A 23,927-nucleotide genomic window follows, 5' to 3' on the forward strand; every position below is an offset into this window, starting at 1 on the left:
ACCGGAGAAAACACTGCAGGGGCATCAGGTCGAAAACACACAGGCACCTCAGGAGGATGGGGAATGGGGGGCACCTTGGCCGGAAGATGGTACTACGCCACTGCTCCTGGAGGGTGCTCCATGCCCACTGCCTGGTCCTTGGGAGTGCGAGGCCACAGTCTCTCAAGTGGGTACTTTTCCCACTGCTTGGTCCTGGGGAGTGCAAAGCCACAGTCTCTCAAGTCTCTCAAGTGGGTGGTTTGACAGCTGCTTGGTCCAGGGGAGTGCAAAGTCACAGTCTCCCAAGTCTCTCAAGTGGGTGGTTTGCCCACTGCTTCGTCCTGGGTAGTGCAAAGCCACAGTCTCTCAAGTGGGTTCTTTGCCCACTGCTTGGTCCTGAGGAGTGTAAGGCCACAGTCACTTAAGTGGGTGACATCTTCCACTGGTTCTGGAGGGGGCTTAGTGCCCAGTGTGCTTCATCCTGCTACGGATAGGATTGAGTGGATGAATTTCTCCACTGGTTCTGGAGGGGGCTTGGTTCCCAGTGTGCTTCATCCTGCCAAGGATAGGATGAGTGGATGCCTTTCTCCACTGGTTCTGGGGGGGGGGGCTTGGTGCCCAGTGTGCTTCATCCTGCCAAGGATAGGGTGAGTGGATGCCTTTCTCCACTGGTTCTGGAGGGGGCTTTGCGCCCAGTGATGCAGCAAATGGGTGGTGCCAGGTCACAGTCCCTCACCTCAGTGTCAGAGCCACGTGATTTGCAGTGACCAGGATGCAAGATAGTCCATGGATAGAGGGCTGCAGTCCATCCGCCGGCAGCTACGGCTGCACAGTGGTGGTAGTGCCGGTGCTGGTGGGGGTGCTGCCAGTGGTGGGGGGAGGCTCCAGCCCTTCTCCTGCAGCCTTGGACGCCTGCCCACTGGGGATGCTGCTGCTGGTAGCAGTGCTAATGTCAGCGGTGCAGGTAGTAGTGCTTGTGGCGGTGCTTGCGGTGGTGCAGGTGGCGGTGCTGACCGCGGTGCAGGTTGTGGTGCTGCCAGTGGTGGGGGGAGGCTCCAGCCTTTCTCCTGAAGCCTTGGACGGCTGCCCACTGGGGCTGCTGCTGCCAGTAGTGGTGCTTGCAGCGGTGCAGGTGGCGGTGCTTGCGGCGGTGCTTGCAGTGGTGCAGGTGGCGGTGCTGGCCACGGTGAAAGGTGCTGGCGGTTGTGCTGGTAGCCACTAGGCCTTCACCTGCAAGCTTGGTTGGCTGAAGTGCCCTTGCTGGTGTTTTGTGCCCCTTCCTGCCCTTGGCAGATGGTGGTGCCACCTTGGGTCTGGCAGCTTGAGTCTTTAAGGTGGCCTTGCTGGGTGGTTGTGGCTCCTTCCTCTTGCTGGATGCTATCCCCTTCTTTACAGTGCCAGGTGGTGTAATGTTTTTCCCTTGGCAGGGCTTGGTGGCACACTGGCTGGGCTGACGGGTGCCTCCTTTGAGCCTCTGACAGCTGCAAACACCACAGCGGACGTGGACTTGATGGCTGAGGTGCTGGGCTGGGTTTCGGCCACCCTGGCCCGAGGAGAAGGACGGGGGGAGTGGTAGGGAAGAGGTCAATGTTTGCAAGGAAGACCTTGTTTAACACATGCTTTATTCGATCGATCGATCATCAAAGCAAAAATACAATACAATAATGATAAGAGTAAAAACCAATGATAATGATATTATATAAAAACATAAATAAAAATTGATGTGGAACATAGGTTCCTAAAACATAGTCTAATTAAAATTCTCAATACACATAATACATATAATATGGTTTCACCCCCCTTCCTATAGTTCTTATAAGAGTAAAAGAAATAAAAGTAAGGCTCTAGATCAAGACACAGTCTTTGCGTGGGAATTACGTATTCGCCATGCTACTAATAAGTATTTGCTGACAGCAAGTATTAAAACCGTGGAATGGTGACTTTTTAAAATCCTCAAAGCAGAGGCACAATCTCTTATCCCCATATCGCGGCAAATATGACAGATCCACTTGGACCTGGGAAGGGAGTAAGCAGGGCAAAAAAACATAAAATGTTCAACTGTTTCTGATTTTACACCACAAGCTGGGCATGTACTTGTATCTGTTTTTGTACCCCATCTGCACATCAATGTCTTAAACGGCAGCGACCCGAAACGGAATCTGGCATATAAGCTTTTGCCGAAGATGTCAGGACTATTGTCTAAGTATGGTTCGAATTGTGGATACCATTTAAAATCTGTGAAGCGGTTTGTTAGGGTGCCATAAGTTCTGTGGGTAATGTAATCATTACATACATAGGACCAATATATGCGTTTCAGCGCAATGGAGTGAGCCTTTTCTAGTTTGTGGGGTTCCTCCCAAAAATGGCTGAGGCCGAGTTTGTTATACCAACTGGATACATGTTTGACCCAAGGAATGGAGATTGAATTGGGACACATTAGCAGGTCGTGGAGTGAGGCCTTGTAAACGTCTAATTCGGGGTTAGTCCATAGTCGTATCCAATATAGTAATGGTCTTAAATTAATTAGATCGGCTATGCGTCTCAGGCCCAAATCTAAGAACAGAGGTAACAATGGAGTACTAGGAGGACAAGCACACAAGGATCTCGCAAAACTGTTCTCACTAATAGTGAGCCTGTTACAGTCAGAAAAACCCCAGACCTCTGCTCCATATGCGGCGGCACCCTGTGCTCTGGCGATGTAGATCTTAATTGCCGGGGAGACAGTTTTTGCTGTCGTGCCCCTGTAGAAGCGCAGTATTGATGCCGCACCATGCTGCAGGCGACCCACACTTTTATTGATCTGATCTCCCCAGTTTAAATTATCAGCAATCCTTACGCCCAGGTAATCTATAGAGGAAACCTTATCCAGAAGGTTCCCTTCTAAATGAATAATGCATTTCTTCCGCACTCCTGAGCGGAGCGCCATTACCTTGGTCTTTTTGTGGTTTAGCTCTAAGCCGTAGTTTTGACAAAAGGAGTTGAATCTATTAATAAGAGTTTGAAGGCCCATGGGAGATTTAGAAATAAGGAGGGAGTCATCGGCAAAAAGGAGGATTGGGATTTTTTGAGCGCATAGGGTGGGGGCGTCATTCTGGCACGTCATTAAAACCTGTACAACCTCATTTATAAAAATAGAGAATAAAAATGGTGCCAGCACACAACCCTGGCGAAGGTTTGGGAGTGGAGGAAGATGGAGTGCTTGAAGGAGGTGTCAGTCTGCTGTGTTTGTGTGCAGGTGCATGAGCTGGATGCTGTTTTGAGGTGGATGGCTGTTGGGTGGGTGTGTGCTTGCATTTGTGTACTTTGGGAGGAGGGGTCACAGACACAGTGGGAGAGGTCACAGGGGACGTGTGCATGGATGGTGGGGTGGTGACTGCCAGTGAGGGGTGTATTGTGATGGGCGTGCTGGTGATGGAGGTAGTGCATGCAGGTGTGAGTGGAGACGCAACTGGGAGGGAGGTGGACAAGGAGGTGGGGGGGACACAGTGGAGGCAGTGGATATTGGTGTGTCTGCATGGGGATGGTGCTTGTGTGAGTGCCTATGAGATGTAGTGTGGTTCTTGTGTTTGCCTGAGCCACTTCTGTGTGTTGATTTGGGTGAATGGCGGTCTGAAGGTGTGCTTGGGATAGGCTGGGGTTGTGGGAATTGGGACTGGGTAGAGGAAGTTGGAGGGGGGAGGCTGGGTACAGGGACAATGGCTGCCATCAGTGCGGAGGCCAGAGCCCGAAATGCTCTCTGTTGGGCCATCACGCCAGAGTGAATGCCCTCCAGGTATCCGTTTGTTTGTTGCAAATGCCTCTCGACACCCTGGATAGTATTCAGAATGGTTGACTGCCTAACAGTGAGGGATCGCAGGAGGTCAATAGCCTCCTCACTGAGGGCCGCAGAGCTGACTGGGGCAGGGCCTGAGGTGCCTGGGGTGAAGTAGATGCCCACCCTCCTGGGTGAGCGGGCACAGGAATCACGCTGAGGGGCTGCTGGGAGGGCGGTGCTGGTACGGGGTGGCAGCTGTACCTGTTGTTGGGGTGAGCACAGAGGTGTCCGCCAGGGAGTTTCCAACGGAGGAGGAGTCGCTGTCTGTAGTGTCCCCTCCTGTCTCCGTTGTGGGTCTCCCCTGGCCCTCCGTCCCACTGGTGCCCTCACCGTTGGTGGATTCGGCCTCCAAGCCCATGTGGGATGCAGCTCCCTCCATCGCTGGTGCCTCTGCTCCTCGGTCATATGATGCAAATGCACACAAGAACAGGGTGACAAAACAAGAAGGGGGAGAGACAGAGGATGCACTTGGTCAATGCCAGCAACCACACTACCGTTGGGATCAGCCCTATGCACTAGGCCCTGCACTACCAGTCACAATGCTAGTCACCAGCCCATGGGGTACAATGCCTAACGCCATTAGCTGCACACCTGAAACCCACAGGACCCTGCCCAGTAGTAGATGGCCACTAACACTATTGGGGTTGGAGTGCATCAGAGCCTGCCCAACATGGGACCTACCTTGCCATGTTTGCCCCGGGCTAGGGGCACCCACAGCCCACATCCCCCACCCAGGTAAAACCTTAACGTGCTCAAAGTCATGAATCTGAATTTGCACTCACCCCCTTGTGGCTGCTGTGATGCCTTCAAGCACCCATCCAGCTCCGGATAGGCCACCGCCAGGATGCGGAGCACCAGGGGGGTCAGGGTACGATGGGCACCCCTTCCTCATTGGGAGGCCAGCTCCAGCTGAGCCTCCGCCATCTTCCTTGCACAGCGGCGCAGGTCCTCCCACCATTTGCGGCAGTGGGGGCTCCGCCTGTCAAAGGCCCCCATGGTCTGCACTTTCTTTGCGATGGCACGCCAAATACCCTTTTTCTGATGGGCGCTGACCTGCAGAGAACGATACATAGAAAAAAGGGGATTACTAATACTGTCCGGACTATTACACTCAAGTCCCACAATATCCCACCCATCCCCTTACGCACAGACATTGACCACCAGACATGCACCACTCTAGCCAGGACCCCTCAGCCCCCCCTACATGAGGCATTCATACACAGCACTCCATACATTCATGGCCCACGCATCATGCTCACAGTGTACTCACCTGTTTGTCTGGAGGACCATAGAGTGAAGTATACTGGGGTAGGACTCAATCCACTAGTCTCTCCAACTCCTTTGAAGTGAAGGCGGGGGCCCTTTCCCCAGACACTCGATCCATTGTCCCTTCCAGGCACAGGTCACAGCAGCACTTGCAGTAGAAGTCCTCTCCTGTTGAAGGTCAGGTAGCAAGTGATTGAACAGTTAGAAAATGGTGGTCACGTTCGTGGCGGTGCATACCGCCACTGCCGGCATACATCGCCATTGGCTCCTGGAACCCATAATGCTCAATGATAACCAGTGTGAAGTTGAGCAGCAGTCGTCGACCGCAACGGTGCACAACGCCAGCGGAATTACCTCAGTTCCACTTGTCTCTCCTCAGAGGTCAGACAGCCGCCATTTCAGGGGGGTCACAGGCCATGGCACCCAACTGCATCACAGCAGACATTGGCACATCAACTGATTTTCTAATTCACATACTGTTTCTGTAAAGGAAGAAATGCATTTTTATTGCAACATATTTGTGCATATGACACTCTGCTCACCGTTTTCGACCCCAAAGTTCAACCGCTGAGGATGAATAGCAGATGGAGACATCCTGCCGTGTACAGACCCCTTGTGGACCTGGCGACTATGGAGGACAGGCACATTATTCTTGCCTAAAGACTTGATCGGGCCACAATTCAAGAACTGTGTGCCCAACTGGAGCCAGAACTGATTTCTGCTATCTGCCACCCCACAGGTATCCCCCCCTCTAGTCCAGGTCTGTTAGTGCTCCATTCCCTGGAAAGTGGTTCCTTCCAAACAACAGTGCCCATAGCATCAGGGATGTCTCTGCCAATGTTCACAAACGTGTTGACCAGAGTGTTGTCTGCCCTGCTGAAACACATGCGCAGCTACATCGTCTTCCCCCAGGTGGAGGATTTGGCCACAGTGAGAGCTGACTTTTATGCCCTGGGACATATCCCCAACATCATTGGTGCCATTGATGGTACACATATGTAGCATTTGCCCCCCTCTCCCCCCCCAAGGAGGAATGAACAAGTGTTCAGGAATAGAAAAAGCTATCACTCTCTGAATGTGCAGATGATGTGTTTGGCTGATCAGTACATCTCCCATGTGAATGCCAAGTATCCTGGCTCTGTGCATGACGCCTTTATCTTGAGAAATAGCAGCATCCCATATGTGATGGCTCAACTCCATAGGCACCGGGTGTGGCCAATAGGTGAACCCAAGGTCCCCAAACAGTATATGTTGGTGTATGGGTGTGTGTTTGCCCCTAAGGGTGGGTGTGTGGCTGACAGGTATCCCTCGATATTTGCAGGTGACTCTGGTTAACCCAACCTCTCAGGGCTACTGACCCCAGTGAGGAATGCCAGGCCAAGAGCAGAGGAACGTTACAATGAGGCACATGGGTGAACAAGGAGGATAATTGAGAGAACCTTCGGCCTCCTGAAGGCCAGGTTCAGGTTCCTCCATCTGACTGGTGGATCCCTGTACTACTCACCCAAGAAGGTGTGCCAAATCATCGTTGCATGTTACATGTTGCATAACCTGGTCTTGAGACGCCAGGTGCCTTTTCTGCAGGAGGATGAGCCTGGAGATGGTCTTGTAGCAGCAGTGGAGACTGTGGACAGTGAGGAAGAAGAGGCAGAGGATGAAGATGTGGACAGCAGGAGTTCTCTCATACAGGACACAAAGGTAAGACACTTAACATTGCAGTTTTCTGTTGGACATTGTACATGGCAGCATGATCTCCCTATGTCTATGGCCACTTACTGTACCGTTTGGCATTTCTATTTTCAGATCTCTGTGCCTCACTCTGGCTCCTGGTGTGTTTACTGCTGCCCACTACAGGTCATACCAAAGTATATATAACTGTACATATGAATTGCAATGTTTACAGATTGTTGAGCTAATACACATTTCAATCAATTGACAGACTCCAGACTTGTATTTGTTCCAAGGGTGTTTATTTAAGTGCTAAGGGGTTGAGGGGGATCTGCAATGGGCTGGGGTCATGGTGGAGGAATGTCCAATTAGAGTCCAGTCACTCTGTATCACAGATGCATTGTCCAATGGGGCATAGGAAGTGGAGCAGTGGCAGTTCCAGGTGGACAGGGTGACATGGTGGCACAGAAGGGTGACAATCAGGAGAGTCTTATTTCCTGACTGGGTCTTGGCAATGATCTCTGGCTTCTTCATCGATCACAGGGACCGTTTGCGGGTGGTTCTCCTTCTGGAGGGGGTGGGTTGCTGGTGGCCTGTTGTTCCTGTGGCGGGGCCTCCTGTCCACTAGCAGCAGCGGAGGTGGAGGGCTGTTCTTCGGTGTGGCTGGTGTCAGGGGCCCGTTGGTGTGCCACTGCCTCCCTCATGGTGTTGGCCATGTCAGCCAACACCCCTGAAATGGTGACCAGGATGGTGTGGATGTGTTTGAGGTCCTCCCTGATCTCCAGGTACTGTCCCTCCTGCAGCCGCTGGGTCTCCTGCAACTTGGTCAGTATCTGGCCCATGGTCTCCTGGGAATGGTGGTATGCTCCCAGGATCCCTGCAAGTGCCTCGTGGAGAGTGGGTTCCCTGGGACTGTCCTTCCCCTTTCGCACAGCAGTCCTCCCAGCTTCCCTGTTGTCCTGTGCCTCTGTCCCCTGAACCGTGTGCCCACTGCCACTGACCCCAGGTCCCTGATTTTCTTGGGTTTGTGGGGTTGCCCGGGGTCCTTGTAGTGGTGGACACACTGCTGACTGACGTGTCCTGGGGACAGTGGTATGGGCCCGCTGGGTGGGTGCTGTGGTGGTGTTTCCTGAGGTGGGAGGCCCTGTGGTGGTATGGGACTGTGGCAGGGTAACCAACTGTCCAGACTTCACTGATGGGCCAGGTTGGTCATCGTGATCCAGGTGTGCAGAGCTGCTGTCATCACTGTGGGCCTCTTCTGTGGGGGGACTGGATGTTGGTGGCACCTCCTCTCCGGTGACTTTGAGTGGGGGTCCTGTGAGGATGTAAATGCAGTGTTATTGTATCTGTGTGTGCCATCTTGTGCCGATCACTCTACTCCCCTTCCCCGCGAAGGTCATAGAGAAGATAGTCAACAACCAACATTCCCGCTTCCTGGAGGACAACAACATACTCAACGTCTCCCAGTCTGGATTCCCCAAAAACCCCAGCATCAAGACCGCCCTCATCGCCTGCACCGACGACATCAGGACCAGGCTCGACAAGGGTGAAACCGTTGCCCTCGACCTTTCCGCAGCCTTCAACACCGTATGCCACCAAACCCTTTGCACACGCCTCTTCTACGCTGGAATTCAGCACAAAGCCCTGGACTGGCTCACCTCCTTCCTCTCCGAAAGGACCCAAAGAGTTTGCCTCCCCCCATTCCGGTCCAAAGCCACCAAGACCATATGCAGAGTCCCCCAGGGATCCTCACTTAGCCCCACCCTCAGCATCTACATGGCTCCGCTCCCCAGCATCATCCGACCCCGCGGCCTCAACAATATTTCCTACGCCGACGACACCCAGCTCATCCTCTCCCTCACGAGGAGCCCCTCAACTGCCAAGAACAATCTCCTCACCGGACTTCTCGCCATCACTAATTGGATGACAGCAAGCCACCTCAAGCTGAACTCAGGAAAAACCGAAATCATCATCTTCGGACCCAACAAGTCTGCATGGAATGACTCATGGTGGCTGGCCACCCTGGGACCACCCCGACACCCACGCACGCAATCTCAGCTTCATACTAGACTCCTCTCTCTCCATGACCCAGCAAGTCAAAGCCATATTGTCCTCTTGCTTCAACACCCTCCTTATGCTCTGCAAGACCTTCAGGTGGATTCCCGTAGAAACCAGAAGAATGGTCACCCACGCCCTCATTAGCAGCAGACTGGACTACGGCACCGCCCTCTACGTGGGGACTACGACCAAGCTCCAGAGAAAACTCCAGCGCATCCAGAACGCCTCAGCACGCCTCATCCTCAACCTCCCTCGCCACAAGCACATCTCTGCCCACCTCAGAACCCTACACTGGCTACCCATCAACAAAAGGATTGTCTTCAAAATCCTAATCCATGCTCACAAAGCCCTCCACGACACCGGACAGGCCTACCTTAACGATCAACTTAACTTCCACATCCTGACATGCCAGCTCCGCTCCGCCGACCTCGCAACACTCCCTCGCAACACTCCCTCGCATTCAACACACCACGTCCGCTGGCAGGTCCTCCTCCCACCTCGCCGCCAAAACCTGGAACTCCTTCCCCACGAACCTAAGCAAGACCCGGGACCTCCTGTCCTTCAGAAAGCACCTCAAGACATGGCTCTTCGAGTAGTAGCACCCCCCTCCCCAGTGCCTTGAGACCCTACCGGGTGAGTAGCGCGCTCAACACATTTATTGATTGATTGATTCGGTATGTTTCCATGTATGGCTGTGATAGCCCTGTCAGCTTTGCCTTGTGTGCGTGGTTATTTTGTGGGCTAGGTGATTCTCTCTCATGGGCATGCTTTAGTGATGGATGTCCATGCAGGTCTGTGCATTGGTGTTGCCTGCAGGGCTTGGTATTGGGATGGGTGGGTTGTGATAGCGGGGTATATCTGAGGTGATGGAGTGATGGGTGTAAGGGCAGGGGTAAGAGTTTGTGATGGCATGCAGTTAGGGTGGGGAATATAGTAGTAAAGATTTGACTTACCAGAGTCCAGTCCGCCTGCTACTCCTGCGAGGCCCTAAGGATGCATGATTGCCAAGACTTGCTCCTCCCATGTTGTTAGTTGTGGGGGTCCACCGCCAGTCCTCTGTACAGCTACCTGGTGTCTTGCAACCACGGAACACACTTTCCCCCGTAGGTCGTTCCACCTCTTCCTGATGTCATCCCTTGTTCTGAGGTGCTGTCCCATGGCATTGACCCTGTCCAGTACACTCCGCCATAGCTCCACCTTCTTTGCAATGGACATCTGCTGCACGTATGATCCGAATAGCTGTGGCTTTACCCGGATGATTTCCTCCACCATGACCCTTAGCTCCTCCTCTGAAAACCTGGGGTGTCTTTGGGGTGCCATGGATGTGGTGTGAGTGGTATGTGTGAGGGTGTGTGGGGTGATGTGTTGTGTGTGCTGAGAGGTGCGTGGATGGTGTATGGGTGATGGTGTTCTGTGGCTCAGATTGAGTGGGTGCTCCTGCTCTCTCTCTCTGTTCGCAATCTTTTTTTTCATTGAAAGGGTTGTGGGTAATGTGGGTGGGTGTTTTATAGTGTTGTGGGTGTGGTGTGTGTATGTGTCAAGTGTGTGTAGTTTGAATTGTCCAGTGGGGTGTAGTTTTGTTAGTGTGTGTGTATTTTGAGCGCGGCGTGTGTACTGCCAATGGTTTACCGCGGTTGAAAGACCGCCGCGGTGATTCGTGTGTCCAGATACTGTGGGCGTATTCCTGTTGGCGTAATGGTGTGGGTTTTGGTACCACCAGTTTATCTCTGACCTTTTATATGACAGACTTGTGTGGGTGTCTGTATAGTGGTGGATTTCTCCGTGTGGGTCATAATACCCGTAGCGGCATTTACCACCAATGTTGTAATGAGGGCCTTTGTGTGTTCCTTCTGCTGCAGACAGTGAGCCCACAAAATGTTACAGCTTTTTTAACATGAACTGTACAGACAAAAGAGAAAGCACATTTAAAGTGAACACATTACAACACATGCAAATGGATGAGATACTCACTCCTTATCATAATAATTCTGCCACGATATAGTCACCATCTAGTCAGTAACTGGCTGAGGTAGAACAGCATAGATATGTGCCTCACTTCAGTATCACTGGCAAGAATACATTGCAATGGAAGTTGTTACTCAGCCCTAATTACAAATATTTCCCATACTATTTTAAACTTCATGTAATTAAAATGTTCAAGCCGGGACCAAAGATCTGTCGTGTTTCCTGAGCACATTTATTCAGCAAGCGTTAATATCAGCCCTTTTAACCTAGGCAAGTAACCGAATAGCGTCCTAATTTGCTCCAGTATTGACAGAGATAATCCCTCGTTCAGGTCTTAGCATCTGGATTTATATGGATTTGCACATTCCAATGGCTCAACAAAGTTCCTCTTGTCATATAGAGCCAATTAAAATTGCTTGAAGCCCAAATAGAGGAGTAATAGCATACACACAGAATAGTTTTGCAATTATAAACCACTAGCAGTATCAGTTGATTGAAATGTAAAAGACTACTCGTAAGGGAGTTGGGTAGAGTATCAAAGGGACTTTCAAATTACCTTGGAGTTTATTACTGAACCAAGATAATACAATTCCCTCACAACCTCAAGGGGTTCCCCATTGTACTTCAATGAAAATATTTGGTTAGTACATACAAATGGGATATTTGTGCATGGTTCCCTAACAAACGATTGTTCTAAACGTTTTTTGAAACTTTTGATGTCCTCATATGTGACATAGGCAGGAGGTGTAATACGAGAGCGGCCTGAAAGATCATAAAACCACTAGGGTTTAACCTCCTTAGTTTACCCTCCTTCAGTCGTGTGAGGGGTTTTGTGGGAGCCACTGCTACACTCCTTCACATTTGAAGTTTGTCTTCAATCCTTGGACTGTCATAGTTAAAATTTACACCCATACCTCCTTGGAGCTTATCCCGAACCTACTAGGAGTGCCATCAGCCCGTGGGCAAAAGAAGGGGTTCCCATATTTTCTTACTCTTTATGGAACAATTTAAAAAGCCCAGCCTGGTAAAGTGTTTTTCAGAATTCACCCAATCCGAGCAAGAAGATAATATGTTAAAAACCCATTTTATACATATTTCTCTTCGTACTATAATTATTAAAATGAAAAGCAACTGGGTTTGTATCTTCCCCAGTTTTTAAGCAGAATCTTCACCTGGTCGAATCTCAAAAATAACCAAAAGGGAGACTTACCTCTATGTCTTCCCACAAGTTTAAAGGTCTAACAGCGGCATGTTAAGTGTGGATTCAAGTTTCAAGAAATATGGGAATCCCATATTACTGCAGTATGGCTCTGATATGGAATTCCCTGGGAACCCCCCAGTGCCTACAAGATATTTTAGCCACTCCTCTGTTGACTGCAGGCATTATGGTCAATTATTTGAGAAAAGGATCTTTGGATTCCTGGGACTCCTTATTAAAATGCACGAATAACAGACTCCAGATTCAAATATTATCAGTTTGTAAGCTGATCTCATGAACAAACTAATATAGGGTGAGATAAAGGGGCCGGGGATGCCTCGTAGTGAATTAAAAAGGCTTCAGGTAAGTTTAAGACTATGAAGCCTTGGTATTTGGCATGACAATGTTTAATCACACTGGCCATAGGCTTTGGGCATTGGCACTCATTCTTTTCCAAATTAGACACTGATTTCATACATGTTGTAAACTAATTGGGGTATAACTAGGAAGAATTGAAACAATATGGGGATATATTAAACTTCCTTGAAGAGAACAGCCACAGGTTTCCAAAAAGAAAATTATGCAGCGTTAGTAGGCGGCCTTGTATTACCCTAATCTGATTCCTTGCCCATGTATTTTGCACAATAATAATAAAATACCTCCTATAACCTCCACTAGAACTTTAATATTGTGCAATTTACTATCATGTCCAGTGTGTCAATAATGTCAACTCTACTCTTTGACACTAAGGCCCTCATTACGAATGTGGCGTTCTTATGACTACCACACTCGTGGTCTGGGCCGCTGCAGATGTGGCGGTCCGACCGCCACATAACAACCCTGACGATCCACCCTCCAGGAACTGCCAGCTCTGCCAGAATCTTGGATTCCGGCAGTCTGGCGGTGGCAGAGGTTCTAATCCACCAGGACAGAGCTCCAAACAGGGCTTCAACATTGCCGCCGGCTCAATTACAGGCCGGAGCCAATGCTGTAGCCTGTTTCCTGCTAGGCTGACCTAGAGGGAAACTCTGGACTCCGGTGGGGAGGTCGTCACACAGGTGGCAGCCACCCTGTCGGGAGTTTAGCGGACAGTTTTCCATCTGTCAAACTCTAAATGAGACCCATAAAGTGCAATATGGTGGCAGCTTATTCTTATTCTGAGTGAGTGAAATAAAATTTGCCAAAATGGAAATGTTAGGGTTTACTGAGAATTATAAAAGCTTGTTTCTAAAATAGAGAGAATGGCATTCTCCAAAACCCAGTCTCCCAAAGCATCCAAAATTACTCTTAAGAAAATTTTACAGGCACGGTATAAGAGGCAATACCACTGACACTCTTCACTCACCCTTTTTAAATATATGCACCATCATCATCCCCTGTCAGTTTTTTGTAATTGCTCTACAAAGCAACACTGTGTTATAAGGCCAAGTGATCATGTTATACCTTCAATCATCTAATGAGTTCCACTGTGAAACATTAAATAAATACACACAAATGTTTTCAATACGAAGATGTAATTTGAATTCCCTGTATAAGCGGCCATTAGGTGACTCTCCTGAATACCCTGACATTGTCCATTAACCTGAATATCTGTTTCTAAAGACAAGTTGCCAGTTTTAAATATTTGCCAGAATGTGCAAGGTTCATATCCTTGGAATGTTTCATGTTACTGAGACCATCTTCCTTGAAAAAACTGTTCTTGTATTTCACAAGATGTTAGAGCTCACCTGAATGTCTTTATCTTCAGGGTTTTTACTCGGATTAGGTTATCACTGATAGCTCTAGGTAATGAATGGGACAACATTCTTCAAACCTTTAATATTATACATTATGTATTACTTACAGAGACTGCTATAATTAGCCCTCCATCTGGTCATCCTTTGGTACTCTTTCTGGCTTTGAATTGGAGGAGTTTTCAAACTGCTTGGCCAAAAGAAGTTGTTTTAAATAACAGTGTTTCAAAATTGGATCTAAGATGGGGGAATCCTGCAATATTCTATACTATAGTATGTTCAAAATGTCCACTGCTCTCAATAGAAGTACATTTCTACTTATTAATTATATTGAGTAGCTGTGACCCAAGACATGTCACGATTGGAACTAGAAACCATACATTTATCCATACTAAATTTAGTGCATGTGGGTGAATGATTAAGGTAAACTAACGTGTCATCACAATAGTATTTCACTTGTTTGTCCTTGCTGCAGATTTGATGAACAGAGCATATAATGTAAACTGAAATTTTTGCCAAGGGAGAAGGGCACCGCTCACTTCCTGTTTTCTTTGTTGTTGGTAAATGTTTCAATCCACTATGACTATCTGTTTTCAAGGTCACTGCAATGTGCCAGTTTCTGGGACATGGCCATGTGAGATGGCCGTCAGGACGCGTTCCTAGGAGGCTCCTAGTAACCCCAGCAATATTTTACAACATCCTGCCTAATTATCCTAGTACCGGCCCAAATTTTGTGGGAGGCACTGCAGTGATACCCCTGGGCCCTATTGTCTGCCTTTTTGAGCCGTGGAGACGCTTGTTGAGCGCATGAAGGGAGAGGCCAGAGCATCCCTACTGGCCATTGCTGAGCAGGCCACGAGCTGCGGAGCTGGGCCACCGGAGCTCATTGCGGCTGCGGTTTGGAGGTGGGTCTGCGGTGCAGCTGGGGTGCAGGCTGGAGGGTCGGCCCGCCACTGACCTTGTTGTGCACCCTGCACTGCCTCGCTGTCGCAAATGAGGTGCTCTCTTGGGAGCTCGGCTTGAGCCACGCGGCTGAGCTGCTTGGTGTTATGCCTCACCCTGGGCAACCCTGAGGTGGGACGGGGATTGCAGAGTCCGCAAGACCCCGATTCAGGAAGAACACCCCCATGCCCCATGCGTGGCCCCCGGGGATGGAGGTCGACTGGTGATTAGTCACTGGCAGAGAGGCCTAGTTATGGGCAATGGTGCGGCTGCTTAGCCCCGTGGAATTCATATCGGGACCTGCAAGTGAGTGGCAGAGGGTCACAGACTTTGCACCAGAGGGGGACCCCCTTAATTTTGGCTGGCTTCGGGGGGGGCCTTAGCCCTTGGCGAGGAGCCTAAACCTTTAATGGTGGGGATGCTTCAGGTAGCAATGAATAATCTCAGACTGTTGGATGGTTGGCGGGCCCTTCATCTGGGGGAGTACACATGCCATTCATAGACGCATAACACCTACAGTCATTTGGACCGGTTTCTGGTAGGGGGCACAGAGCATACAAGATTAGCTGCAGTGCAGCACCTGGTGCGGTTTTATTCAGATCATGCCTCTGTACTATTGACACTTTTATGGGGGGATACACTTTGAGGGTTGAGGTGTTGGCGAATGCCTGCTGCTTGCCAGGAAACTCCAGCAATGTCCTTGCAGAACTATATAAATAAGAACTGGAGTACCATGGACACTAGAACAATTGAGTGGGAGGCTCATAAGGCAGTAGTGAGGGGAGAATGTCTAGGCATGGGCTACAGTGTGAGAAGACAGTTAGTGAAGGCTGCAGAGTACAAGGGGGATGGTTGTCTAACCTCTAAAAATGCGAGGTATCTTCCGCAGATGTGCCTGCGGCAATGTTGAATGTGCACAAAGAAATGCACAGGATCTGAAATACCCTGGATAGGAAAGGGCTTAAATCATATTGTCAGCTCTTGCACAAGGAGAGAGACAAATCGAGTAAGCTTTTGGCTTGGATTCTCGGGGACAAAATGGAAGTACATCCCATCTCACACATATGGAATGTCCATGGGAAGCTACAGACCAGAAGGCAGCATATGTTGGCTGCCTTTCTGGAGCACTTTAAACTGGTGAACTGAACAGGCCTCGAGACACACAGGGGGTAGGAGACAGGTTTGTGGCAAGGGTCAAGCTGCCCCAACTGCAACAGGGGCCAATATAGGACTTAGAAGAGGAAATTACATTGGAGGAATTGGGGGTCACCATAAGTTCGCTTAATAGAGCTAAGGTGCCCAGTAGGGGTGGATTTCCAGTGGAATTTTTTCAGACTTTCTCTATGCTGCTCAAGGACAAACTATTAGAAGTCTTTCTCAAGGCTCAGGGGTGGGAGCTCTTGCCTGAGCTTCACCATGCTTAATTTGGATCTCAAGATATGGTGCAAGCTTTTGGCGTCTAGACAGACAGTGGTCCGTGATCTGAGAATCAATGTGGCTGTATGCCAGCACGTAACACCACCCACAACCTGCATAGACTTGCACATGTACTGCTTGAAACCTCAGGCTGGGAGGAAGACCTGGCACTGGTCTTCTTAGATTTTGAAAAATCATTTGATAAAGGTGGATTGGGGGTACCCAATGGCTATGTTGAGAGGTTTGGGGTTGGGACTCAAATTCTGCACATGGATACAACTTCTGTTTACTGAACCCTCTACCTGTGTCAGGGTGGGTGGAGGACTATCTGAGCCCTGGATGGTTGGATAAGGAACCTACCAGGTGTGTCCCCTTTCGCTTCTCTTCTTTGCGCTCGCAATCAAAACTCTCACTTTGTTATTGCGGAGGGAGATGGGCCCCTGGGAAATCCAAGTGTGTGGTTCAGCTCATATTGTGTCATTGTATGCAGATGACACCTTAGTTTATGTTCGATCTCCCTTTTTTTTAATAGGTCTAAACTTGGACATTTGGTCTAAACTTAGACATTTGGTCTAAGTTTACCTTTGTGTATTGGGCCCCAAGTGAGGAACTTCCATAGTATTAAAGGACTGGCTCACAGGCTTGGTCTATTTTCTATTGTTCTCTTTTACCGCCTGCATTTACTTGTCACTGATATGTCTGCCATCAACTTTTCTTCCTTTTTAGGACTGCTAATGGAATGTACCCATTGGAATGTGTGTCACTTCGAAACTCTTACACTGTATGTTTCTGCTTTATTGGTTGTTGCATTGGGAAATCAATAAAATACAGTTTGAAAAAATTGTGTCAGTTGCCATTTAATGCATTTCACTAACTCATACACAATGGAGAAGTTCCACCAAGTGAAATTTGACCATCGTAAATTTTCAGGACCTCAAGAGACTAATTCTATATTGGATCAAGCAGTGCCCAAATGTCTGGTGGTATTGAAACTAAAGTGAGAACTGATGAAAGGGTCATTACCACAGGGGGGATCTAAAGGAATGATGAGACTTAACATAGTCTCTTTCTTTACCAAATCAAAATGGTTGAACCAGCTGTGAATTTTACTACTGTGAGTAGTAATATGATCTCTTTTCAACACTTTTAGTAATAGTAAGGACTGACTTTATTACCAACCACATTTTCCGACAATATGACTCTTTCTAAAACCATTAAGAATTTTTCATCTGACATTACCCATTATGAAAATAACCTTAACATTGGAGTCATAGGCATTAGACAATTGGACATATAACCTACTCCTAGTTTTTTCTTCTTTTTGTTTTTCAATTGATGTATTAAAATTATCCAGAACTAATGGAAGGCACACAAAATTAGCAACTAACCCATTCATGTTCTAACCCTGAGTAGTAAGTGCTAGATCCCCATAGATGGAACCTTTGTCTTAAGGTGAATTTTGTATCAACAGATTATTTTGTAGGGAATTATTCCAGCTCCTTGTTGTCTAAAATGCCCACTAATAACTGAATTATGGTACTTTCCCATTCATGTCACTCATTCAAAGTTAACTGTAATTTCAACTAGTGAGGCCTCTGTAGTTGTCATTCGGAACTATCAATGAATCAAGCAAACCTTTGTGTGATCCAACATGATTCAGTTGTGTCTCATACAGACTAATGAAAATTAGCCACAAGTGATATGCTAGGGAGTGTGGAAAGTATGTCCTTATTTAGCATACAATCATCACCTGTTATATTTTCATCAGCTACATTCATTGTATGATTCACTTGAAGTTTGTCCTTATTTCTGGGTCAAAATTACAAAAACATTCTCTAGATCAGTGATTCTTAACCTTTTGATTACTGTAGACCCTCACTTAATTATTGCTGGAACACAGGGACCTTTATTGAATCATTATTGGAATTCAAGGACCACCCACTGAGTCATTACTGGAGGCTGGGGAACTTTTGATGATTAAAACTGAAACAAAAATACACGAAAAAAACAGAAACTAGCAATCATCAAACATATACACAAATTTAATTTATTTCACAAACAGTTTAAAACAAAGAACACTTTATTTTACTGCAACGTTTAGAGCTTTTCTACGTTTGAGACCACTCATTGTCTATACTGAATTCTGTTTGGTGCATTTGCACTGCTCCCGCTAAACGGATCAGTAACATATTTTCAATACACACATTATTGATTCACAAAAATATTGGAAAATAAATATCGTTGACAAAAATATTCCCTTCTTATACTTAACTAATAAAAACACAAATATTGGGAAACAAAATATTGCTGTTAAGAATATTGATTTTCACTAACATTGATAACAAACATTTTGCAGCCTTTAAATAATCATATAAAGTCAAATATGTCACCAAACACAACATCAACTACATTCATATCACCAAAATAAATACAGTATAATTACAAAATTTAAAAGTAACATTTTACAAACCAAAAGAAAACTAACTGCTAAAAATAAACTATGAAAAAGCTGAACCAATAACATCACACAAACAATCAAGCTAACAATATAAAATGCACGCAAATGTAATCAACGTACTACTCCAAAAACTACAGAAGCTGCAAGTTGAGGAGAATCTGGCTGGACTTTTTAACTAAAACCCTGAAAACAGAAGTATACAAACATATATGCATATATATATATATATATATATATGTGTATATATATATATATATAGATATATATATATGTGTGTGTGTGTGTATATATATATATATTTCCACTGAAAAAAGAAAAAACAAAGGTTACAGGGACATTATAGCAAGGAAATAGAATTTAAAAAACATAGAAACTTACTTGAAAAAAACAAAGGTTACAGGAACGTTATAGTTAGGCTCACATTTTAAATGAACAAAACCATAGAAATTCATCTGTTCTAGTTAGAGTTATCTCAAGTAACTGTAACTCGTGCCCTAAGGTAACTATAATTTGCGCCCCCGCCATGCACAGTTTTTACATCAAAAAATTTCCTGCAAATATTACATTGATATCAATGATGTTATCAAAGATGTGATGAGCAACGCCATGTGTGGGGTAATTAGCAGTGCATGGCGACGGCGCAAGTTATAGTCACCTTAGGGCACGATTTATAGTTACTTGAGATAACTCTAACTATAACAGGCTTGCTGTGCAAGGTCCACTATAAAAGATGATGCTGTAACTGATGTAAGAGAACACAACCACCCACTTCCCCAAATGTGACAGAATTGAAGTAAGGCACATTTTGTCAGACATAAGATAGGTAAGCATGTGCTCCCAACAGCACACATCTAAAAATAAAAAAATATATACTGCCTGTAGTCCCCGAACACATCACATGTCAGCTACCATGTGTACCAACCTTAAAACGCTTAATTGTGCAAACTAAAAAAGCCACCAGTGACATCCCTTTTGTCCCTAGAAGATAGAAAGATATCCAAATACCTCAGCACTTAACAACCAAAAATATTGAGGAACCCTTTCGCTTACATGATATCCTGAACAATGAAAAATGAATCCTAATATTTAATACAGCAGATACTCACCATACATACACAAATATACTATTCATATATGCCCTACTACCTCATAAACAAAGTAGAAATTATTACGAGATACTAAATCACAATTAAATTAAAGCAAACTATTGCCTACATAAAATAATCATAGATTTTGAACAAGCCAAGCTTAAAACCATTTTAAAACTTTATTGACACACAGCCATAAAAAGGCTTTTACTACAATTTTAATCAAAGCATATGGAGACACCTCCAACAATGTGCACTAACTGTAGAATATGCAACAAACAGTCAATTTGCCTTTGAAATACAAAAATTATTGCTCTAGCATTTATCATTGTGACCAGGGACTACGAGTCCCTAGAATAGTGAGGACAAGGAGGTGGCCTCTCCAGCACTGACCACGTCTCCCACGCCCCCACACCTGCAGCCTTTCAAGCGCTATATATCGTGTTGCCAGTCCCCGCGACCTGGGGCACATGTATCATTGGGCCCAGGAACAAAGTGTCCCAAGAACAGTGAGGGCAAGGAGGCGACCTCTCTAGCACCGGACCACGTCTCCCACAACTTCAGCCTTTCAAGCGCTATATAGGGCGTTGCTAGTTCCTGCGGCACTGGAGGCATCTATCATTGGGACCAGGGACTATGGTCCCAAGAACAGTGGGGGCAAGGAGGCAGCCTCTCCACCATGCCTCCCACACCTGCAGCCTTTCAAATTTCAAATGCTATATAGGACATTCCCAGTCCACGCGGGACGTCCTTTGTCATCTCCAGGAGTTGCTCAATTTGCAATACCATTAGCTCAATTGAGGAAAATGTTGTCCCTTTAATATTGCTAACTCTTTGTGTTTTTAACTTAGTGCCGCATATTGACTGTCAACTTATAGTTAGTTGACGATTTCGGTAGCCTATATTATTAAGGTCATTTTTTTTATATTGTGCTTTAGCATTGTTTTATGTTATCTTATGCAGCCTTTTCAGGTTTTTGAATTATCTCAAATATTGTTTGTAGCAATATAATTTAGTTTTGTTATTTGTCTGGCCTGTGATTAGTTGAGGTACTCAAGATGGGGAGAAGGAATTGCACGGATAAGCATATCAGCGAGCCCACAAGTAAAAAGAAAACCTGCAAGTAAATAATTGCACCCTACAGGACATTGACAACCTCATCAAGGAAGTTGAATCAATATTGTGTCCCTGGTCCCCGAAACTAGGACCGAAGTGAAAACTAAAAAAAGTAAAATTATACCTTTTTTTAAATAAAAAGGGCACTAAGGATAAATCTCTTAACCCTGGTGAATATCAATCCACTAGGAATTTGGTCACTGCCGTTGAGAGTAGCCCAGCTTCCCTAGCAATGGTAATGGATGGTGGCTGTCCTACTGTTGAGCATCTGATTGTTACGACTATTTCCTGTGTGAACCAATTTTCCTGGTTAGCAGCATCCGTCGATCACACTAGCAAGCTTCGAACCAAGATCCCTCTCCCCTATCTTGATCCGAGGGTCTAAAGGCCAAAATGGCTAATTTTAAGATCTGTGGGAAAATATTTGCATTCTGAGGGCAGAGGTTACTGAGCTATAATCTAAGGTACACTCCTTGCTGGAATGGTATTTGCCCAGGCAATCGGCTGATACACACAAGAGTAAGAGCCACCAGCAGTTGAATCAAGGGGTATTGAGGCAACCTAATGCCCCCATAGGTAGGTTCCCACTTCCAGTACAAAGTGAACAGCCTTTTGGCCCCCTCTTCCCCATGAAGAAAAACACTAGGGATCTTGTAAGGCCACACCCTGTGATCAACCAACAGAGCTCAGTAGTGTCCATTACGACCCCCCAGCTGGATAAACTGGCACCTTCTCCGGGGTGGGGGGGTTGTGATCAGCCAACTCAAATGAATCAAAAAACACTTTCATTTTTAATTTGGCTCCCCTACTTCCAAGACTTTTAGTCTCCCTTATTGAAATCAGTGACAGCACCTCCATGTAAGTACAAGTGGACAGGTCCAAAAACAGGCCCTGTATCAGATCCTAGGGTAATCTACATCACAGGTTTCCCAAATATCCAGACTTCCCATAGGGAAAGTGAAAAGTCTTTGATAAATAAAGCTGCTCACTGGATTAGGGATGATTGGAAATGACACAGTATTTTTTATTCTGATGTATTCTTCGCCTCTCGACTTCCGTCACCTAACAATGAATCTGATCTGATTAAACTAACCCTGGTTCACCCATCTCTTGTTAGGGGTCTAGTTTCCATGGAAACCCTCACACTTCCCCCACTTAGTTCCAGGATCCAGGTCAAAGTAAATGTTCTTGCAGAGGAAAGGACAGAGTGTCTGCGCTCTTCTTCCCCAACATCACTTGTGTTAGCCCGTCGGTCCTTAATAAGTAAACTTACAAGGGGACGCGTATGGCTCGATGAACCTTTTGATTCATGTAGGGTGTTCTTTTCATAGTTTCGGTACAGAATCAGTAACCAACACACAATAATCAATAACCATTAGTCGAAATCAATAATCAATGGAGTCGGTAAAATTCACACACCATGACTTTTCAGCCATGAGTAACCACACCTTAATTATAAGTGTAGTAAGTTTATTTCCCTTTCGTTAACAATACTAAGTCATGAATCTTAGTCATCAACTCATATCAAAACTATCTTAGTAACGCTTATTAATCAGCAAGTCACAGAAGATGTGATCTAATCAAAGCTTGAATCAAAAGAGATTCTAAGGCACCAACACAGAAAATTAGTAAAACCCAATTCAGCAAAGCTATGATGTCAATCATTTGTCTCTGTAATTCATCAGTTGTCATGTGAGTAACCTCAACTAACACAGATTAGCATCAGCATGTGGGGCTTCATGCAAAACAAATTTAGAACCCAAGTTTGGAAACACATCTACCTAAAGAAAAGTATTAAGCCAGCGCAGTTAGTACCTAGAAAGAAAAGGCATAAGAATATTATTCAGTCATTGTCATATCTACCTATCCACGGTATGAGTCAGCAAGCAGAATCAGTCTTCGTCCTCAGGTCATCAGTCGATCAGCAAAACATCAGGCTCTCAGTCAGAGAGTATGAGCCCAATGACAGAATCTCAAATCTCCTCTTCTCCCACTGTCACTCTAGATCTCTTGTCTCGCAATCTGCAATCTCAATCTGTCTAAGTTCCCGCTGTCACGTTGTTATATCAAAGTTTCCCAATCCATCCCCCAATTTCCAATTGGTCAATTAATCGTATGTTATTACTCTGCCCAATAATGTCCATTTACCAAATCTATGAATTTTAATATTTCACAGTTCACATGTCGTTGATTGGTCTGCTTTACGATGTTCTCATCATCCGGCTTGTCAGGTATTAATTTAGTTGCATCTTCGTCTCCAGTCAGAGTCTTCATTGTTCGTGTTCTGGGAAAGTACATCTCATGCACATTACACACAATTCTATACATTACTAGAGACTTCATCTCCTGTCCGTCGGTTCCCATAGAAAGTTTCTGCTAAGCATTTTATTAACCCCTTCGCTGCCAGGCCTTTTCCACCTCCTGTGCCGGGCCTTTTTTTGCCTATTTGGGGCAGTTTGCGCTTAGGCCCTCATAACTTTTTGTCCACATAAGCTAACCAAGCCAAATTTGCGTCCTTTTTTTCCAACATCCTAGGGATTCTAGAGGTACCCAGACTTTGTGGGTTCCCTTGAAGGAGGCCAAGAAATTGGCCAAAATACAGTGAAAATTTCGTTTTTTTCAAAAAAATTGGAAAAAGTGGCTGCAGAAGAAGGCTTGTGGTTTTTCCCCTGAAAATGGCATCAACAAAGGGTTTGCGGTGCTAAACTCAGCAGCTTCCCAGCTTTCAGGAACAGGCAGACTTGAATCAGAAAACCCAATTTTTCAACACAATTTTGGCATTTTACTGGGGCATACCCCATTTGTGCAATTTTTTGTGCTTTCAGCCTCCTTCCAGTCAGTGACAGGAATGGTCATGAAACCAATGCTGGATCCCAGAAACCTAAACATTTCTGAAAAGTAGACAAAATTCTGAATTCAGCAAGGGGTCATTTGTGTAGATCCTACAAGGGTTTCCTACAGAAAATAACAGCTGAAAAAGAAAAATATTGAAATTGAGGTGAAAAAACCATCAATTTTTCTCTACCTTTTACTCTGTAACTTTTCCCTGCAATGTCAGATTATCGAAAGCAATATACCGTTACGTCTGCTGGACTCCTCTGGTTGCGGGGATATATAGGGCTTGTAGGTTCATCAAAAACCCGAGGAACCCAGAGCCAATAAATGAGCTGCACCCTGCAGTGCGTTTTCATTCTATACCGGGTATACAGCAATTCATTTGCTGAAA

The 23,927-nt window shown here is 46.2% G+C and overlaps 1 protein-coding gene across 1 annotated transcript in view; it reads left to right on the top strand.

Annotated features, from left to right (window-relative positions):
- The window catches only part of LOC138249546 (gamma-aminobutyric acid receptor subunit rho-3-like), a 1,472,352-nt gene that overhangs the window by 859,551 nt on the left and 588,874 nt on the right, over positions 1-23,927 (top strand). The gene's annotated exons all lie outside the window — the stretch shown is intronic.

Source organism: Pleurodeles waltl, chromosome 8 (assembly GCF_031143425.1).
Source record: "Pleurodeles waltl isolate 20211129_DDA chromosome 8, aPleWal1.hap1.20221129, whole genome shotgun sequence".
Classification (NCBI taxonomy): Eukaryota; Metazoa; Chordata; class Amphibia; order Caudata; family Salamandridae; genus Pleurodeles; species Pleurodeles waltl.